Source organism: Rhinoraja longicauda, chromosome 21 (assembly GCF_053455715.1).
Source record: "Rhinoraja longicauda isolate Sanriku21f chromosome 21, sRhiLon1.1, whole genome shotgun sequence".
In the NCBI taxonomy this organism is placed as follows: domain Eukaryota; kingdom Metazoa; phylum Chordata; class Chondrichthyes; order Rajiformes; family Arhynchobatidae; genus Rhinoraja; species Rhinoraja longicauda.
Genome location: NC_135973.1, coordinates 1,424,152 through 1,430,165, shown reverse-complemented (window position 1 = coordinate 1,430,165; position 6,014 = coordinate 1,424,152).

Here is a 6,014-nt window from a genome sequence, read left to right as displayed (position 1 = left end):
GAGAGAGAGAGAGAGAGTGTGTCCATCCCACGGGACGCAGCGCGCCGCAGTGAAGCGCTCGCATGGCATGGCATGGCATGGCATGGCATGGCATGGCATGGCATGGCATGGCCCCGTTACTCTGCACGATGTGGGAAGTCTGGAGAAGGGTCTCGACCCGAAACATCACCCACTCCTTCCTTCCTTCCTTCTCTCCAGAGATGTCCCGCTGAGTTACTCCAGCATCTCGTCTCTCTCTCTCTATCTCTCCAGTGTAAACCAGCACCTGCAGTTCCTTCCTGACAAATCCCTTTCCAGAGAAACTTACCACAAAGTAGTGTCTCAAATTAACTTTGGGTCACAATAAAACAAAGAGATTACCGTTTTATTTGAGCGGCTATTTATTCTGACGGATTATATTGATTGAAATGTTTCTTTAAAAGCGTGAGTAGTTTCAATCGCACACATTTCCCTTTCTTTTATCCCGCCGTTTGCATTCAGGATTTTACTAACTGGGTGTCGCGTCTCAATGTTAAAAGGTTTCTTTTTCACCGAATCCCCCTCAGGATAAACACAGAGCACGTCCACACCTTCCTCTGGCACCGACATACTCTGGCATCTACGTCCACACCTTCCTCTGGCACCGACATACTCTGGCATCTACGTCCACACCTTCCTCTGGCACCTACATACTCTGGCATCTACGTCCACACCTTCCTCTGGCACCGACATACTCTGGCATCTACGTCCACACCTTCCTCTGGCACCTACATACTCTGGCATCTACGTCCACACCTTCCTCTGGCACCTACATACTCTGGCATCTACGCCCACACCTTCCTCTGGCACCTACATACTCTGGCATCTACGTCCACACCTTCCTCTGGCACCTACATACTCTGGCACCTCCGTCTACACCTTCCTCTGGCACCTACATACTCTGGCACCTCCGTCTACACCTTCCTCTGGCACCTACATACTCTGGCATCTACGCCCACACCTTCCTCTGGCACCTACATACTCTGGCACCTCCGTCTACACCTTCCTCTGGCACCGACATACTCTGGCATCTACGCCCACACCTTCCTCTGGCATCTACATACTCTGGCACCTCCGTCTACACCTTCCTCTGGCACCGACATACTCTGGCATCTACGCCCACACCTTCCTCTGGCACCTACATACTCTGGCATCTACGTCCACACCTTCCTCTGGCACCTACATACTCTGGCATCTACGTCCACACCTTCCTCTGGCACCTACATACTCTGGCATCTACGTCCACACCTTCCTCTGGCACCTACATACTCTGGCATCTACGCCCACACCTTCCTCTGGCACCTACATACTCTGGCATCTACGCTTACACCTTCCTCTGGCACCTACATACTCTGGCATCTACGCCTATACCTTCCTCTGGCATCTACATACTCTGGCATCTACGCCTATACCTTCCTCTGGCACATCCTGGTGGTGAACCTGTGGAACTCATTGCCACAGACGGCTGTGGAGGCCAAGTCAGTGGATATGTTGTTTAAGGCAGAGATAGATAGATTCTTGATTAGTGTGGGTGTCAGGGATTCACAAGTTCACAAGCTCTAGAAGTAGAATTAGGCCATTCGTCTCATCGAGTCTACTCGCCATTCAATCATGGCTGATCCCTGCCTCTTAATCCCATTTTCCTGCCTTCTCCCCATAACCCCTGACACCCGTTCTAATCAAGAACGTGTCTATCTCTGCCTTAAGAATATCCACTGGCTTGGCCTCCACAGCCCTCTGTGGCAGAGTTCCATAGATTAACTACCCTGTTATAGAGAGAAGGCAGGAGAATGGGGCTAGGAGGGAGAGATAGATCAGCCATGATTGAATGGCAGAGCAGACTTGATGGGCCGAATGGCCTAATTCTGCTGCTATCACTGATGAATGTTATGAACGCTGACCGGAGCCACATTAAGCGGTCTCAGAGATTGTGCCGATCACTGGTGATTGTCATCAGAACAAATACAAACTCGGTGCAAAGCAAACAGGGCGCTATCTCAATGCAAACACAACAGTAAAGTCTCAGAGCTGCCGAGAGCGGAAAATATTGACATTTACATGGAACATAATGCGAATGATATTGAACCAAAACGTCACAAGTTGCAAAATCACGTGTAACAATATGAGGTGCGTTGATAGGGTAAACATTCAGAACCTTTTTCCTAGAATAGGAAAAATCAAATAGTAGAGGGCACAGCTTTAATATGAAGGGGCAACGTTTAAAGGAGATGTGCGGGACATGTTGTTTTTACACAGAGGGGGGTGGGGGCCTGGAACGTGCTGCCAGGGGCGGTGGTGGAGGCAGATACCATAGTGGTGTTTAAGAGGCTTTTGGACAGACACATGGATATGCAGGGAATGGAGGGGTATGGATCACGTGCAGGCGGACAAGAGTTGGCCTTGACATCATGTTGGGAACAGACATGGTGGGCCGAAGGGCCTGCTCCTGTGCTGCACGATTCCATGTTCTACGCTCCAAACATCACAACCAAAGCGTATAACCCTTTTCCGTGAACTTGTATTCCAAATACAGAACATGTAACAGAAGTTGGGCACGGTGGCGCAGCGGTAGAGTTGCTGCCTTGCAGCGCCAGAGACTCAGGTTCGATCCCGACTACGGGTGCTGTCTGTACGGAGTTTGTACGTTCTCCCCGTGACATGCAGGTTTGTAGGTTGATTGGCTTGGTGTATGTGTAAATTGTCCCTAGTGTGCATAGTGCGATCACTGGTCAGCGCGGACTCGGTGAGTCGAATGGCCTGTTTCCGTGCTGTGTATCTTTCAACTAAAAGGAAAAAAAAGTGAAAAATGTCCCTACTTTCTTTATCTAAATGCCTACCTGTTCGTTCATCATACTTAAAAACAGAGCACCATTTATTTTAATGCCTCAAAGTTGATATGCAAAGAATGATATGGGTCTTTTGAATCAGCCTACATAAGTCAGATGGGAATGATGTCATTTACAGGGTCAGGGCGAGCCCCAGGCCAACTCTGAATGTGGCCAGCCTGCCCACACTGACCGAGAGGGAAACCAATACACATCATGTCAAGTGCACTGCAATAACATTTACTTATATTTTGGAAAAAAACCATAATTGATATGAAAACCAACAGGGAATGAGGAAAGTTATAACAATGAGTAACTATTGTTAAATGTTTCACAATATCTAATGCTTGTATGATTTCCACGCAGTAGCAAAGCTACCTAATTATGTCTTTTTTACATTAAACATGTAAACTTACAGTGCAGGCACAGTCATTTATAGTCCATAAGTTGTACTCAAGTCCAAATCCAAGTCAAGAAGATGTGTCCTGATTCAAAAATGCGTTTGAAGAATCATGTATCAGTTATGATGTCAGTGAATGGCAGATTGATCTTGAGGGGCTGATTGACCATAAGACCATTTAACTTAGAAACAGAACTAGGTCAGTCACCCATCGAGTCTACTCCACCATTCAATCATGGCTGATCTATTTTTTCCCTCTCAACCTCATTCTTCTGCCTCTCCCCCTTACTAATCCAGAACCTGTCAATCTCTGCTTTAAAAATACCCAATGACTTGGCCTCCACAGCGTCGTAGCAGAACTAGGCCATTCGGCCCATCAAGTCTACTCCGCCATTTGATCGTGGCTGATCTATCTCTCCTGCTCAACTCCATTCTCCTGCCTTCTGCCCATTACCCGTGACACCCTTATTAATCAAGAATCTACCCATCTCTGCCTTAAAATTATCCATTGACTTGGCCTGCACAACCTTCTGTGGCAATGAATTCCACAGATTCACCACCCTCTGGCTAAACAAATTCCTCCTCCTCAATTCTAAATGTGTATCCTTTTATTCTGCGACTGTGCCCTCTGGTCCTAGATTCACCCACTACTGAAATCGGGCCTGTTTCTGTCGCAATGTCTGATGTTCTTACACTTTGAGCTGACCGCCATTAACCATTTTAGCTATTTCTGTCACTATTCCCATTGAATAGTTGCGTGTTTCTTGGTATAATCTGGTTCATATGAAACCTTCTGTGCCTTGGAGAAGTGTTTGGGGTTAACAGTTTCAGATGATCCCACTTTACTTACAGGTAAGCATTATTACTGTTGAAAAATTAATTTGTTCTCAACAACTGATTTTGCAATTGAGGTTTCATCCGTGCTCACAACAGCTCATTAAGTTTAATTATGTATATTCTTGTATAATCACATATCAATTTATCAGTATAATTATAAATAATGATCTACCCATGTTTTTCCTTAATCTAAGCCAAGGGATCAACCCATGTAAAGGACTTTTCTCAAAACTTAACTTAAGAACATGAACCTTGGCATTGCATTTCTAATGAAAATTGAAAGGGAAATGTATTTTTTGTTATGACTGATTGGTTGCTAATGGAGGTCATGATGGCAGTGACTCTATATTTTAGAATTAGGCACAGATTTCTTCCGAGTCTTTAGATAGACAAAAAAAGCTGGAGTAACTCAGCGGGGCAGGCAGCACCTCTGGAGAGAAGGAATGGGTCGAGACCCTTCTTCAGACTGAATGTCTCGACCCGAAACGTCTCCCATTCATTCTCTCCTGAGATGCTGCCTGTCCCGCTGAGTTACTCCAGCATTTTGTGTCAATCTTCGGTTCAACATCTGCAGTTCCTTCCAACATGCATCTTCCAAGTCTTTGTTGCAACTCCAGCAAAAGGGGCCAGGGAAACATTGAGGAATGGGCACCCAGCACCCAGCCATTGGGAATGGGCACCCAACACCCAGCCCTCAGGAATGGGCACCCAGTACCCAGCCATTGGGAATGGGCACCCAGTACCCAGCCATTGGGAATGGGCACCCAGTACCCAGCCATTGGGAATGGGCACCCAGCACCCAGCCCTCGGGAATGGGCACCCAGTACCCAGCCATTGGGAATGGGCACCCAGTACCAAAGATACTAGAGGACCAAGATGGACTACTTCGTTAAAATCGCCTATACTGAAGTGTAGTACGCAAAGGTGCATAACGCCCGCCATTTTAGTAGGCAAAACCCGCCGTTCGCTCTGCCTCTCGCAGTGTAATCAGTGTTTTGGGGGAACAGTATGTGTGATGATGCCATAAAAAAACGCAGAATATATCTCGTCTATCAATTCACAGATTTTTGTTATTTTTCTTTTTAAATGTTCCTGCAAGTTTCTGCCTACTAAAATGGTGCCGTGACACACTACGGTTTTTAGGGTCGAGTGGTCTATCTTGCTCCTCTAATATATTTGCCCAGTACCCAGCCTTTCTCAGTAACTCCAGCTACATTGAAAGTTCCATTGCAGGCTTTGAGAATCAATGGGATCCGTTTTCCTCGCTCATTTCAGGTGGGTAGAATTAAAACTTTTAAAAGACATTGAGTGGTGGATTGTGTTAAAGAAAACTTTAAAACACAACACATAGATCAGGTAATATCAAGACTTTATTTAAAAGCACCAAATACAGTGACCACTGGGAACAATCTAGGAGAATGCTCAATGAACCAAGGTTCATCTGCTCATTATATCCAGACTTTTCCTTCGATGTTTTGTTTATTGTGCAAGGCACTTTAGAACTATCCCTTCTTCCAAATGGTCTTATAATAAATATACATCGTGCACCTCCAAAAGACACAGCAGAGTACACACAGCCCAATCCCACACTGTCACAGAGAAGCAAATGTCCTGTTACCCTTTCCACCTTATTTTATTGTTTTATGATTGTCATCTGTCCTTTGATAACAGAGAAGAGAATCTGACTAAAGTAAAATGCAGTGACTACGCATGTTCTGTTTCAACCTTCTTTGAAGCACAGAATTATTATAATGCATGAAGAGGACTTTAGGCATCTTGAAGCACTCTACCTATCCCCTATCCCTTACGGTCTTCTTGAAACTTTGCAATTTATCTTTGACAATAGGAAAGGTTGAGAGGATTATGGGGCAAACAAGGGTGAAGGTGACGAGTTCAGGGAGATACCTTGTTTGGCGTGGATGAGATGGGCTGAA